General features: G+C 35.9%; 1 protein-coding gene across 1 annotated transcript in view; it reads right to left on the bottom strand.

The window, feature by feature from the left end:
• Nucleotides 1-16,860, bottom strand: part of KCNH8 (potassium voltage-gated channel subfamily H member 8) — a 387,230-nt gene that overhangs the window by 174,456 nt on the left and 195,914 nt on the right. The gene's annotated exons all lie outside the window — the stretch shown is intronic.

Genomic DNA, 16,860 nt, shown 5'->3' on the forward strand with positions numbered 1-16,860 from the left:
TGCATTTATTCTTATGAAGTCTATTCATATTATTTTTGTCAATTTTGAAATTAAGTTGGTACTTTCTATTTATTTGCACGAGCTCTTTGTATATTAGTTACCATTTTCTTATCACACATGCTGTTGACAATGATCCCCTTTTGTTACTTGACCTTGGATTTTTATTTATGCTGTATAAAAATTTTACACTTTTTATGTTGTCAGACTTATCATCTATAAATTTTTGGTGTCTAGACTTTATGTCCTGCATAACCAAATTGTCTTCACTCAAAAATTATTTTTAAAAAATCTATGTCTGCTTTCTTCCAACATGTTTATGTCTTCATTTTTTAATTTTAAACATTTAAATTTTTAATCCAATTGGACTCTATTTTAGTAAAATTAGGTAAGAATTCGGCTATTTTATTTTCTTTCCAAAGGCCTACTGCCAAAGAGAAATATATAAATTAACTCTATGAAATGAAGAAACATTTGTGTTTATTTGGTCAGTTGGTGAACATACAATTTTATGCTTAATAAATTCTATATATATGACAATAATCGTAAATTCAAAAATTAAAAACTTTTTATCTAAGCTTTATCACCAAGCCTCTGTAGCACTTTGAAGGCTGTTTGATTCTTCTTCATAAAAATGATTTGGTTTGGTTGCTACATTGGGGAAGCCATGTAACTATTATTGATGGCCAGTGTGTGCCAGGCCCTGTTCTAGATCCTCAGTATTAACCGATTTCAATTAATCTTCATAAATACTCGGTGAGATAAGCATTATTATCCTCCATGTACAGAGGAGAAAACTGAAAGGTCTAATATCGTGTCACATGACCACATGGCTAATTAGGAGTAGAGCCAGTCTGTGAAGCCAGATTGGTCTAAATTCTCTACTTCCACATGTAGCCCAAGTCCTTTAATGACTTAAATCAATGTTCAAATGCTGCTTGGTGTTAAGTGTCACATAGATGAATGTGTCATAATCAGTGCCCCTCTCAGCCTGATCTCCAGGTGTTTCAAGGCCTTTAATTCCCGCCCCCCATTCTCAGTCCACACTGGGATGTTTTTAATGACCGGAAAATAGGATGCTTTTATTCATGGCAAAAGTCTAATCTGATATTACATGTTTTTTCATTGCTCACCTTTTGCTTCAAACTTTGAAAGAATATTTAAAATAGAATATATTACTATAGACCTGAATCAATAAAAACAGATTAACAAAAAAACACAACGTAGAAGATCAAAAGGGGTACTTTTTTTTGGAAACTCGATTGAACAAAGCACATTTTATTGTATTACTAAACGTTAAGGTTACGTCTTCATGTGTTAAGTTTTTTTGGTCTGCATAGAAGTCTTATAAGTAGCATCTGAAAATGTAATAATTAATCGATCAGGGTGTAATTTTTACATATATTTAAATTGGAAAATTGCCAGAGTTTTAAGATAGTGTCTACAGGAATGTGGTAGGAAAGGCCAGCAGGCTGCTTATGCCATGTCCGTCGGTATGAAAATGACGGATGGAATTACAATGCTAACTACAAAGTGGACCAGATCAGAGATTTATGACAGTCAATAAGCCAAATCCCTTCTCTGTGGAGAAATCTAATTATGGGTGAGATATTCCAAATCAAACAACAGGACTTTTATAATCTTAAAAAATAATCCCTCAAAGGGAAATATCAGAGAAATGTATGTGTCTTGGTCTTGGCTCTAAGTGGAAGGGAAAAAGAAAAGGTTTCCTTGAAAAGTTTTCATCATGATTTAACCCTCATGCAAGATTGGGATTGAAAATCATTCCACTTAGGTGATCGAAAATCTCCCAGGCAAAGGAATGAATTTAAAATGGTCCTGGGTTGGTAGCTCCCAAATGAAAAAAAAAAAAAAAAAAAAATCAAAAATAGCATTGGGAACAACTCACTTAAATAAAAAAATAGTCTTGACAGTGAAACTCATAATTTTCATATAAATACAAACACATAAAATATACATATGAAATACATTTGAAACACAAGTGTGTTTGTGTGTATAACTAGAAACAAGCCAAATGTCCATAAACAAAAAAGAAATGCATAAATGGTTGTATAGTTATGACATAGGATGTTAAAATTCCATTAAACTAGACTTAGTGAGAATAATTGGAAAATGAATGAAATGGTGCCCCTACCTGTTGGCACAGAAAGATGTCAAAAACACAATGCTAAGTACAAAAGCAATAAAGATGAGCGCTGACAACATGGCAACATTTTTATAATATTCACACACATGCAAAACTAAGTAATATACAAAACTAAGTAATATACCATCTAGGGAAATGTATGTGCTACAAAACTACCCATAATCATATGACTACAGCAAATTGCAGAGACTGGAAAATGTAGTCTCTAGCTGGGTTACCATGTGCCTTACTAAATGGAATTAGTAAAATTATGTTTTGTTAAACTGGATTTGGGGTGTATGGGGATTTTTAAAAATATTTTCATATTATATGTATTACAGATATTATATTTTTGAATGTAAAAAATATTTCACAACAAATAACGGACAAGACTAAAGTGGAATTGGACCATGTAGCAGTGGGACCTGACCAGATTCCTTAGAGACGGGGTGGTTAGGGTGAGGCATCAATTGCTTAAGATGAATGACTCAGGGTTAAAACCTGAAGGAGGAAGAGTTATTAATAAAATGAGGGGTGGCAAAGGGAAGAACATTCCTGAGAGCAAATAAAAGGTGTGAGAACCTTGGTCAGAAGGGAGCTCAGTGTCTTGGAAGAACTCAAAGAAGTCCTGGAGGGTTGGGATATAGAGAATGGGAAGAAGAGAAGAAAAAGGGAAAGTAGAAGGTAGGCAGAAGCTCACTTCACTTTTCCTCAGACTATGTCAGCCACACTGAACTGTAGACAAAGCTGGGGAATACAGTCTCTAGCTGGGCAGCCATGTGCCCTGTTAAATCATAGTCCTGTATGAAAGGGTCTCTCAGACACAGGATAAACCTGTATGGTCACCTCCATAACTATGGCTTGCTCTAAGAGAAAACCAAATAAGAGTCAACCAGAGGAATATACAAGTGAAAGAAATAAATGAAAAGGAAAAGAAAGTTTAGAAAATATATGATCAATAAAACCAAAGGAAGATAAAAGTGTTAAACTTCTGGCAATTGTATTCAAGGAAAAATAGAGACAACATCAACAATGTTAAGATTTTTAAAAGGACCATAAATTGAGAAGACTTTTTAAATGATGAGATTACTTTGTGCAAGAATATATCAGCATAGTTTTCTAGATTAAATGAATACTTTGGGGAGGGTAGTTAATTCCCAAAATAGGTCCCCAAAGTGGTAAAAACCTTGAGTACCAATAACCATGGAAGGAAGTAGAGAAAGAGACCATTTCATTCATACTGTTTATCACCCTCACTAAAGGTTTTAAAGGTCAGGGTTATCAAGCCTGAAAGGAACAAGTAATTTTTTTTTATTGAAGTATAATCGATTTACAATGTTTCAGTTGTACAGCAAAGTGATTCATATATATATATATATATATATATATATATATATAATATCTTTTTTAGATTCTTTTCCATGATAGGTTATTACAAGATATTAAATGTAGTTTCCTGTGCTATACAGTAGGTCCTTATTGTTTGTCTACTCTTTATATAGTAGTGTGTATCTGTTAATCCTGAATTCCCAATTTATCCCTCCCCCCACTTCCCCTTTGGTCATCTTAAGTTTGTTTCCTACGTTTGTGAGTCTATTTTTGTTTTGTAAGTAAGTTTATTTGTATCCTTTTTAAAATTCCACATATAAATGATATCATATGATATTTGTCTTTCTCTGTCTTACTTCACTTAGCATGATCATCTCTAGGTCCATCCATGTTGCTGCAAATGGCATTATTTCATTCTTTTTTATGGCTGAGTAATATTCCATAATATATTACACCACATCTTCTTTATTCATTCATCTGTTGATGGACATTTAGGTTGCTTTGTGTCTTGACTATTATAAATAGTGCTGTTATGAACATTGGGGTGCACATATCTTTTCAAATTAGAATTTTCGTCTTTTCCAGATATATACCCAAGAGTGAGATTGCTGGATCATACAGTAACTCTATTTTTAGTTTTTTAAGAACCTCCATACTGTTCTCCATAGTGGTCGCACCAATTTACATTCCCACCAACAGTGTAGGAGAAGGAACAAATAATTCTTTTAAAGCTTTGGAGAACAAAAAAGCCTGAAAATTTCTGAATTCAATCTACAAGTCCAGAAAAGTCTGATACCAAAACTAGGTGAGTATAATACAAAAAGATAACCATATACCACTTTGAATATACATGCTAAAATCTTAAACAATTCATTAGTAAACTGAATATAGAAGTGTATTAAAAGAAAAGGTACCATGCTTATTGGGATTTATTCCAAGGATGGTTCCATTTTAGGAAATCATTATATAATTCATCGGATTTATAAAGAAGAAAACCCATGTCATTATCTCAGTAAACACTGATTTTTTAAACATAACTCCATAAATATTCTTTTTTAAAAAATAACTTTGTAATAAGCAAGCTATAGAAGGAAGGAATTTTCTTTAACTTGATAGAAAATATCTATGAGTAACCAAGGGAAAACTCATATTTAATGAGGTGACATTAGAAGCTTCATAGTTTCTGCAACTTATAAAATGACAAAAATTTCCCCCCAAAATGGAAAATGAAGTCAATGTAAACCCATTATGGAAGTTTTTGAAAATAAAGAAAAATAAAGAAATAAAGAATGCCTGGTTGTTTTCAATAACGATTTCACGCATTTCCTTCTAAATTTTTACCGCATTTATTGTTTTACTAACTCATTTGCAACTACATAACATATACACAATTATTCCTTGAATATTAAAAAATAATACATGTACATTTTACAAAATTTATAAGTGTAAGCAATATAAAGCAGAAAATGAATCTGTTTCATAATACCACCTCCCAGAAATAATTTAACATTTTGGTGAATTTATTTTGTTCTAGGATTTCTTTCTTTTCTTTTTTCACATCACTGAACTCGTATCATGTAACTAATCTTAAATATAATTAACACAGAATAATCACAGATGTTTAGATATGGAAAAATATCTGCCAAAAGACATGGGACTGGATGGTAGCTTTACTTGATTAAGAAAAATGTCTGTAACTCAGTTCATTCAATATGGATTATATATATGTAGTAGATATATATTATATATATAAAATCATTTTCAAAATGTACAGAATATTCTTTTAAAGGTTGCAATGCAAATGGTCATTTGTTCATGCACTAAGCCTTGCTTCCGTGATGGTAAATGAAAACGTTGAATGATTCTGCTGGCAGAACTGTAGTGATGCTGTGCTACACAACCAGATGCCCCCTCAGAATTAAAAGGGTTAAGTCTCGGGCTTCCCTGGTGGTGCAGTGGTTGGGAGTCCGTCTACCAGTGCAGGGGACACGGGTTTGAGTCCTGGTCTGGGAGGATCCCACATGCAGTGGAGCGTCTAGGCCCTTGTGCTGCAATTACTGAGCCTGCGCTCTAGAGCCTGCAAGCCACAACTACTGAGCCTGCGTGCCACAACCACTGAAGTCTGTGAACCTAGAGCCCATGCTCCGCATCAAGGGGGGCCACCGCAATGAGAAGTCCGCGCATCAAAGAGAAGAGTGGTCTCCGCTCGCCGCAACTAGAGAGAGCCCGCGTGCAGCAGCGAAGACCCAATGCAGTCAAAAATAAATAAATTTTTTTTTTAAAAAAGGGTTAAGTCTGCGGTGGCTGGGAGTATGCCGGCCCAGAGCCCTCACCTCTTAGCCCTCAGTCCTTTCTGGCATTGCCTTTACCTGAAGGAAGTGACCTTGATCAAGATCATGCCCCTTTCCCATTGCAGCCTGCATTCAATGATGGGTCAATACGGGTGTGTAACAGGAGGTCCCCCTGTCCAACCCTGAAGGACACACAGCTTTAGCTGGTGGTGTACCTGGAGTGGGCAAAGTATCTTGTTGCAACTTCATTGCAGCCCAATTTCTTCCTCTGCTCCTTCCTTCCTTCTCTCCCGTTATACAAGTGTTGAGCGTAAGAGGATTGCCTAAAAACTTCCCACAATCTCCATCTCAGACCTGCTTCCCAGAGATCCTGACCTGCATCAACAGTGTTGCAGCTTTACCCTTGTTCACATGGTCTGAATAAACACAGCTGGTTGGTGTTTAAGTGGTGATTACCCTCTGAACTGTGGGGTAAAGGAGGTGCCCCAGAAAAAAATATTTACTATTTGTTATGTGAACTAAGACTGCCACCTGCCATATAAGTAAACAAAGGATGTTGCAGCCACCAAGACATCACATTACAGCCTCCCCAAAGGTGAGCCCTGAGGGAACTCAGGATGGAAACAGGATGCCAATCATCTAGCAGTCAACTGCTGCAGCCACCCCGACGGTGCACCCTGAGGAGACTCTGGATGAGAAAGCACAGGATGCTGGCCCCAGGTAGCTGAGATGCATATCAAAGCGATGATTTCAGTGAGCCCAGACTCTTGCATCTTCCCATACATAGAAAAGGACTAAGTTCCTTAACTTGAGATATCCGGTTTTCTTTAATTAACAGTAAACTTTTGATGTTCCAACTACCTGGTCTTTTGTTGAAAAAAATCCTATATATCCTGGCTCCATCCCCCCACCCCCCTTGCTTCTTCAGAACAGTTTCTCAGAGTTCAGAGGCTTAAGTCCTCAGAATGTCCACCATATAAAACATAACTCTCAACTTCTAGGTTGTGCGTTTTTTTTCAGTTGACAGTTATGATACATAGAAATGACTAGAAGGGAAAGAAGAGTAATGTAGTGAATTTTACAGGACTTGGCTTATTCCATGAATTGAAGAATCCCTCTGGATTTAATATATAATGGGTCCAAACTGGTTTAGGAAAGACATAAATTTATAACTTCTACATCCTTAGATTTATAATTCTGAATCATTTCTATTGGCTGGAATACATCTTTAAGTAGTTTCTTTTAGGAGACATTTTTGGGTTATGTATTTTATGGTTTTCCATATACTGAATTCTGCAATCGTCTACTGTGACTTTGCTAGCCTGAGAATGTCACAAAAACCTGCCAATATCTGGATCTATCAGATGGGTCGTGTGCTGGGGCAGGGCAGTGGGAGCGTCCAAACCAGGTGTAGGCAATAAGAAGTGTTGACTGTAGAAAATTTAAAAACAATAATCCAACCACATTTGGTCAGCTTTTTATTACTGCCATGTGCTGGTAATTTAAAATAATTCCAGTGACAAAAGATTCTTCCTCAACCCAAAATCTTTTGTTAATCTTGATTCAAAACAATTCCTGTGGTTATTGTTCAATTTTAATAATACATGTAAGTTTCAAAATTGGCACATTTATAGTACAATTACACACTGGGAGAAAATATTTCCAAATCACTTATCTCTAGAATACATAAAGAACTCCCCAAACTCAACATTAAGAAAACCTAACAATCCAGTTAGAAAATGAACAAAACACACGAAGAGATATTTCACTTAAGAGGATACAAGAATGGCGAATATTCTCATGGAAAGGTGTTCAACATCACTAGTCATTAGGGAAGTGCAAATTGAGACTATAATGAGATATCACTGCACACCAACCGGAAGAGCTAAAATTAGTGACAATACCAAATGCTGGTGAGGAAGTGCGGGTACCGGGTATTTCACACATTGCTGATAGAAATGTAAAGCGATACAGTCACTCTGGAAAATAGTTTGGCAGTTTCTTGAAAAACAACAACTAAATATATACTTAACCCTGCAAACCAGCAATTATATTCCTGGGCAATTATCCCAGAGAAATGAAAACTTATGTCCACACAAAAACCTGTGCACAGCTGTTCATAGCAGCTTCATCTGTAACAGCCAAGAACAGGAAACAACCCAAATGTCATTCAATCAGTGAATGGTTAAATAAATTGTGGTATATCCATACTACGGAATACCATTCAGGAATAAAAAGGAACAAAATATTAATGTATTCATGACTTGGATACATCTACAGGGCATTATATTCAGTTAAAAAAAGCTAATCACAAAAAGTTACATACTACATGATTCCACTTACGTAACATTCTCCAAATATTGGAGGTGGGGAACAGACCAGCAGTAGTCAGAGGGTAGGGGGGTGTATGACTCCACAAGGGTAGCAAGAGGAAGATATTTATAGAGATGAAATAGTTATGTATCTTGATTATGGTGGCGGTCACACAAATCTACCCTTGTGACAAAATGGCATAGAACTATACACACATAATGTCCCAAGGCCAATTTCCTAGTTTGGGTATTATACTATAATTATGTAAGATGTAACCACTGGAAACGACTGAGACTTTTCTCTCTCTCTACTATCATTGAAAATTCCCATGAATCTATAACTTTTTCAGAATAGAAAGTGAAAGGGATATTTTCAGGTTACATCTGGATATTGCTTTGTTTTTACTGATTTTTGAGTGCAGCATATTGAGGCCTTTTAATTGCTTTCAACATGTGAGCATCTAAGCTGCATGGAAGCCTGGAGCTGGTGCCTCATCTCAGTGATGCTGGTGGCCCAAGAGTCTGTGTCAATTTGGGGAAAGAATCCTTCCTCAAAACATATTACTTCCATCTGAGACAGGATGGGACCTGGGACACTTTGCTGCAATGCTTGCACCTGGACAAACGTCTCCTTGAGTAAGAAAATACAAAGAAACTATAAGGGACTAAAAATAACTGCGTGCATATGCAGCTGGGGCAAATTATGGACAACAAGATACAAAAAGACCAAAAAACCCAACTGCAACTTCTGAAGAGCCGGGAGAAAAGCAGGGCACTGCACATGCCCCCTGCACTCAACACCACCAAAGGGGCGGGCAGACCACCTAGGCCACACCTCTGGCCCGACCCCAGGGACACACCCCTACCCTCACCCCCATGTAAGGAACCAGCTCACCCCTCGCCCCCGGGAAGCAAGCAAGGGAAACTGTTGCTTGTTCTCGCTCCCCCTTGCTGCAGCAGGGGCCCCAATAAAGCCTTGCCTGAACTTCTTGTCTGGCCTCTAGTCAACTTCTAGTGATTGGGGAAGGCCAAGAACCCTGGTTGGTATCACATCTATTATAAATTTGTTACACTGAACTGATCTTGTCAGAATATGACACTTGACTGTCATGTGCCAGAAAATTTATTATAAAATATAAAAATTTACACATTTACAAATCACATCATTGATTTCACCTCTTGTCTTTTTTAGTCTATTTTTTCAGAGAAATCCTTAAAGACCACGGTGCATAAGACTAGAGACTATATTTTACAGAGTTATGTATATTTTCTACCACTTCTGATGTAATTATTTTTAGTTTATTTATTTACATTATGAAGTAAACATTTAATTGAGTATAACATATATACCAAAAAAAGACAAATTAGAGTGTGCAGCTTGTTTTCTGGTTGGTACTGATCTTGAATATCTAAATCAGAGAAAGATTTTATATATATATATGTATATGTATATGTATATATATATATATATATATATATGTATATATATATATATATATTACCCCACTGGTTCTGTTTCTCTGTAGAACTCTGTCTCTGGTATAACCATCACCCAGCTTCAAGTATGAATACAAGTACTGACTTGTTTATTTCCATCCATTATACTCATTCAGATTTTTGGGGGGCAAATTCAAGGCATCATATCTTTCTATGTGACCTATTGATCTATCTATCTACTTACATACATATACATATTCATATACATGATTAAAACAGAATCACAATATCTATCACATTAATATATAACCATAATATTTTAACATTATCAAGTATCAAGTCATTGAGGAACTGTGTTTTTTAATTGGGATCCTTAGATTCACAGGGATTAGGGGAGGTGTTGTAGGGATGGAAATGTGCTGAGTGTGGAACAGGAAAATATCAACAGGTAATACACAAGGCCAAGTCCCATTTCTGTGTGTCTATTTTATAAATGGGTTTCTGAATGACATTTTATTGAATGAAAGAACTCTGTCATTTAAAAAAATGGAGGGCTTCCCTGGTGGCTCAGTGGTTGAGAGTCCACCTGCCGATGCAGGGGACACAGGTTCGTGCCCCTGTCCGGGAAGATCCCACATGCCGCGGAGCGGCTGGGCCCGTGAGCCATGGCCACTGAGGCTGCGCATCCGGAGCCTGTGCTCCACAATGGGAGAGGCCACAACAGTGAGAGAACAAAAATAAAAAAAAAAAGGAAATTACTGAATAAGTAATCTTGAATCAAAATTAAAAAGTAGTATACCAAAGGGGATAGCAGGAGACAGCAGGGGAGGGATTAATTAAGAGTTTGGGATTAACATATACACACTACTATATATAACCAACAAGGACCTACTGTATAGCAGAGGGAACTCTACTCATTGTCTTGTGGTAACCCCTAATGGAAAAGAATCTGAAAAGAATAGGCGTGTGTGTGTGTGTGTGTGTGTGTGTGTGTGTGTGTGTGTGTGTGTGTGTGTATAACTGACTCACTTTGTTGTACACCTGAAACTAACACAACATTGTAAATTAACTATACTTCAAATAAAAAGAAAAGGTTAATAAAAAAAGTAGTATTCTACTTTTTTTAAAACTAGGAAAAAATATACACTTAGTAGAAAAGTATACTGGATAATCCTTTACATAATTTCTGGTCTAGAAAACACATTATTAAATTGTTTAAAAATCTTGTTACTCATAACTTACTACAGAGATAGGGGTAGGTCAATTACTAACTGTAGCTAGTGTTAATTAGTTGATTTCTTTATTCATGTAGTTGATATATTCACTTCAGTTCTTCTGGTTAAGGAATTTAAGTAACTGGGGAAAGTTTGGGAGGAGCCTTTATGCAAGAATTGGATAAAGTGACAAAAGGAGAATTGTTTTAGAATTCAATGGCAGGACTTCAATTTCCTTTGAATAGACCCCTTATTGAGTTAAAAGAAATCAGAATAATGCCAGAGGATTTTTACAAGAGCAGGTAGTTTTCCCCTGGGAGTGAGAAGAAGAACTATCTAAAATAATTTAAAAGTCCAAAATGTCCAAGCAGCAAAACAGCAGGAAATAAAGTGAGGGACTGAGTAAACTAATATTAATAATTTAAAAAGTATTAAAAATTATAATAGATTCTAGGTATGAAGATCAAGATTAAATTTCCATAAAAAAGCAATAAAATTCCTTTGCAAAACTTAATAAATCAAATTACAAAATGACAAGAATTTTTCACTTTGATATTTGTTAGAGCAAATTTATATTTATCTACTTTTATTTATTTTATTTTATTTAACATCTTTATTGGAGTATAATTGCTTTACAGTGGTGTGTTAGTTTCTGCTTTATAACAAAGTGAATCAGCTATACATATACATATATCCCCATATCTCCTCCCTCTTGCATCTCCCTCCCACCCTCCCTATCCCACCCCTCTAGGTGGTCACAAAAGACAGAGCTGATCTCCCTGTGCTATGCGGCTGCTTCTCACTAGCTATCTATTTTACATTTGGTAGTATATAAAAGTCCATGCCACTCTCTCACTTTGCCCCAGCTTACTCTTTCCCCTCCCTGTGTCCTCAAGTCCATTCTCTATGTCTGAGTCTTTATTCCTGTCCTGCCCCTAGGTTCTTCAGAACCATTTTTTGTTGTTGTTGTTAGATTCCATGTATATGTGTTAGCATATGGTATTTATTTTTCTCTTTCTGACTTACTTCACTCTGTATGACAGTCTCTATGTCCATCCACCTCACTACAAATAACTCAATTTCATTTCTTTTTATGACTGAGTAATATTCCATTGTATATATGTGCTACATCTTCTTTATCCATTCATCTGTTGAAGGACATTTAGGTTGCTTCCCTGTCCTGGCTATTGTAAATAGTGCTGCAATGAACATTGGGGTACATGTGTCTTTTTGAATTATGGTTTTCTCAGGGTATATGCCCAGTAGTGGGATTGCTGGGTCATATATGGTAGTGCTATTTTTAGTTTTTTAAGGAACCTCCATACTGTTCTCCATACTGGCTGTATCAGTTTACATCCCACCAACAGTGCAAGAGGGATCCTTTTTCTCCACACCCTCTCCAGCATTTATTGTTTGTATATTTTTTGATGATTATCTATCTACTTTTAAAAGTTGATAATTGTTACAGCTAGATAATGAATGCATGGGATTTTATTGTAATATATTTTCTACTTTTTTTCTGGATTAAAATTTTTCATAACAAAAACGTTTTAAAACATATTAAAAAGACATCAAAATTTGTGGTTATAATCTAAGCAGGTACCAAACCACTAGCCATTTTGATTCTTTAAAGTGAACAATCCCTATATTTGAAAATTAAAATATATAAATATTAAAATCAGAAAAAATATTCACCAAACAGTTAAAAGAGGAGGAGGAGAGGCAAATGGAAGAGTAAATATTTCTATTTTTTTAAAAATCTATGCTTCTTAACAATACAGGTAGAAACACATTTTCAGAAAATATCATAGAAACAAAAATGCTTTGATGAGTGATTCTTTGAATCCTTTGAATTCATGAAAGTGTCTTTCAGATATAACTTCAAATAACTGGACCAAGGCTGGGGTAATTATTTTTTAGTGAGCACCAGCGATTTCACAGAGAGAGCTGTGTGTACACAAATCAGAAAGAACACACCAATCTGGCAGAGGACACTGCATTTCTGCTTTTTACTCCATTTCTTTCAGTTGAGTGTTGCTAGTTAAGTAGAAAACAGAGAAACTGGGAGAAAACTTTTGGCCCAGGTTCCTGGGATCATGCTAAATAATTTAATTTTAACTGTTATAAAAATATTATGATGATCTACACGGGAAAGATGTGAACTGACTTTTGCTTTTGGATTTAGAGGATTTTAGATGCAGCAAGACCAAACAAATCGCGTTTAGCCATAAAACCTCTAATGGATTGGTAAGAGCTGGCCTCTAATTACTTACTCTTTTAGGACATAGTTCTGACCATATTTATCAAGGACATAAATAAATCTAGCACCACACACTAATGAAAAAAATTTCCCGCATATTCTAAATATAACAAATATTATGATAGACACAGAATTCTCTTATCCACAATTTATTTTTCTAAATGCTTTGTCACATACTGGTTAGGAGTTTCTTTTATGGAAATTCTAATCACACAAAATAATGCATGAATCAAGCAAGATAATGTGCTTTCTTCACCCTGTCCTCTCAAAAATGGCAATCAGTCAATTGTCCCTAATCATTGCTATTAGTTTCTGCTTATTCTTCCCCCCCTACAGGATTTATCAAGACATCGAGTAATGCAGTTTCTGGAATCTCGCACGGATGGTGTGGCCCTTGAAACAAGTTTTTAATGCTTCTTTGGGTGTTCTGTAGAATAATTCAAGTCAACATGTTTGTACTGAAAAGTGCCAATAGTTTAGTTGCAATTATAGTGTGTGAAATCTGGAGTGAGTAGTTGGGAGGAAGATGGTTTAAAAGACCCCAAAAATTATTATGCAGAATAAAACTGATGGAAAAAGAGATAGATTAAAACACAAAGTTGTAAATATTATTCACCAGAAACACAATCTTTTAGAAGAAAAAGGATTTTATGTGGACCTAGGAACACACAAGATGGATTACTTAAGCAAGAGAAAACATGAGCCAAGGCTTAGGGGTAGCAATAGCAGGATAATTTCAGGAAAGAATAAGGCAATCAGTATAAGAGAATAGTAATTTTCAAAATGCTCTATAAAGCTTGAAGCATTTTTTTTTGGAAACTGTCAGAGGGCTTAGGACAAATGCATGTGATTATTATAAGTGGTTTTTAGAAAGTTTCAAAAATTTTTCTCTTCCAGAAAAAGGTAATGAATAGAAAAACTGGGAGAGAGAGGTAGAAACAGGAAAAAATAGAGGAATTTTTAGCATTTATTGAGCATCTATCATGTTTCAGTTAATCACTGTGGATAAACTATATTAATATAGACCTCATGTTAACCCTATCAGGTAATTTTTATCCTCTCTACTTAGTGCATGAGGTAGGAGAGCTGATGTACCTTGTTCAGTGTCATACAACCAGGAATAAGTGCCTCTGGCATACATTTGGAGGTCTGTATGTCTCTAAAACCCATGTATTTTCCACTAAACATACTGCATTAAAGCGAATGATGACAACCATTCACCCCTTATAAACTGAGAAACCGTTGATTCCACTGACCCTGACAGAAAAAATATGAAAAGGGAGTCAGGAGGAGAAGGTGGAAGATGTGGTGAGATGGAATGGTTTCCCAGAGGGTGGCAGACTGCAGACATGGCCACCAAACAAGCCTCACATTCTTATCCATACATACCTCTCTCCTAATCAAAACACAGAATTTATTTCCTCTCCCCTTGAATTTGGGCTACTCCTGTGACTTTCTTTGACCAACAGAATATGGCAGAAGAGATAGTGTGTGACTTCTGGACTTATGAAGCTTCTGTATTTGCCCTCTTTGGGATGCAGCCTTCATGTAAATTAGCAAGGACTCAAATATTGAATAACAGAGAATGATAGATAAAGATGGAGCTAGATAGAGAGGGAGGGAGGGAGAGAAACCTAGACAACTCCCAGTCATTACATCCTCCTTCATTAGGGCACCAGATGTGTGAAATCTTTAGAATGTTCCGGTCCCAGGTGAGGTCCAAGCTAATAGCAGCTATATAAGTGACTCCAGCCAACACTATTTGGAACAGAAGAACCGTATAGCCTACTCCAAGAATCACAAGAAATAATAAAACTGTTGCTGATTCCAAGTTTGGGGGAAATTTGTTATGTAGCAAAGGCTAACTGATACACCTAGTTTGGGGATCCTGGAGTGGAGAAAACAAATCATCAGGAAAAGATGAAAGACAGAGCAATGGAGTAGTGTTACCTTAGTTTCTATCTTTATTCAGATCCCTGAGCCTATATCTGACCTTAATACCTCTATTAAAACACAAATACTCTCTGGAAGGGAGACTGGGCTTCTTAGCAAGGATTAGTTGACAACCAAAAAGCACGAACATATGGCATAAGACAGAGAAAAAGGTTCTATTTAAGCCTGACCCAGAAAGAAGAGTAAGAAAGGACCAGAGAGAATTCAATCCTTGCAGAGCCTTGGCCTTGCCATACTTAGTTAACATCAGTACCATCACCTCCACAATCACCACTAATCATAATCATTTACTGTGATTATGATTGACTTACAACCACCTACTTTATGCAAATATTACCCTAGATAATATCTAATTTATTTTTTCTCTAATTCTCATAGTGACTTTCTAAGGTAGGCACTGGCCCATTTTAAAGATAATGAAACTAAAGCTCAGTAAGTTTAAACAACTTGTCCAAATCCTTGTAGTTTACAAGAGGTAGCATGACAATTAGTATGTAGTTCTGCCCAATTCCAAAGCCTTTGCCCTTTGCCTTTGTCATTTAATTTCTCATAATTTATGGGTCCTTTTCTCTTTAGGGCTATCAAGCCCCCCAAATTTTTTTTAAAATGTTGGTAATTGATTTCGAAAAATAAGTCCTATAGGAAATTGGTCCATATTTTAGAGTTATAGAATACATTAAACATTACTTAACATAAGAAACAAGTTTATAGGCATTCTAATGTAGAAATTCATTAAAGATGAAAAAATAATTTTAAAAAGTTTGCCTTGATAATTTGTAGCAGTAACAATTTTATCACAATCATGATGGATCCTGAAATAATCCAATATTTTTCTCACTGTCCTCAATGTCCTGCATTAAAATTTCTTAGTGCCTTTTTGTTCTGGGCTCTTCTCGGGCTCATAGAAGGCAAAGCAACAAAGTCTTGGCCATCCATTGAGTCAGTGAAGGGACAGAATAGGATATCTGTGAGTAATTCAGGCCAGGAAGAAATGTTCAGGAATCAAAGTGTAGGGGTAAAGGAGAAAAAAGGAAGAACAGACAATAAAAACATATGCCAACTCCTTGCCTACAAGATCAACAAATAGATTCAACTTATTCATCCAATTTTAAAGCATCTATTTATCCTGTGCCAGAGCTGCAGAGACAAAGATAAATAACTCACATTTCTTAACCTTAAGGAAAAGTAAGCAGTCTGATTTATCTAGACAAAAGGTGTGCTGAGAGATTTGAAGGTGATCCAACTAATTCATGGAGGTCCCAAGATAAGGTGCAATTCACTTTCCCTTCTGAGATGTAACTCCATCATTGCTTCTCTGCATGCAATCTCTGGTTGAAGAGCAGAGTCAATAATACAATACTCTTATTGCAACCATAGCATGATATAAACAACATGTACACAAGAACTGTAGGAACAGAGAGAGGAGTCATTTATGGAAGACTGTTTTATATCTAAATGATGGGCTTCCTTAGAAAGCCTGGCATAATAATGCACCACTCAAAAATACACCAATTAATTTACTTCAAAATTCAACTATTAAAGAAATGGTTTTATTATTAATAGGATCCCTCTTCTATTCCTTAATGCTAAACATATGTTATAGAGTGATGGCTTGGTGGCTGTCTACTAATGCCTCTCAACGGGGGAGTTTTTGACAACGCCTGGAGACAGTTTGGGTTCTCAAAACTGGGGTGTGGGTGTTACTGGCATCTAGTGGGGAGAGACCAGGGATGCTGCTAAAAATTCTACAATACATAAGACAACCTTCTACAATAAAGAATTAATCTGAAGCAAAAATGTCAATGGTTTCAAGGTTGAAAAAAACCACCTGTATGTCATTTTTACATGAACTTTAAAGACTTTTACATAATCCAATCACAAAATGATGCAACAAACCATATACAAAAGATGAATTAATCTT

This window comes from Aethalodelphis obliquidens, unplaced genomic scaffold, assembly GCF_003676395.1.
Source record: "Aethalodelphis obliquidens isolate GAN/ISIS:26980383/991018 unplaced genomic scaffold, ASM367639v1 scaffold56, whole genome shotgun sequence".
NCBI lineage: Eukaryota > Metazoa > Chordata > Mammalia > Artiodactyla > Delphinidae > Aethalodelphis > Aethalodelphis obliquidens.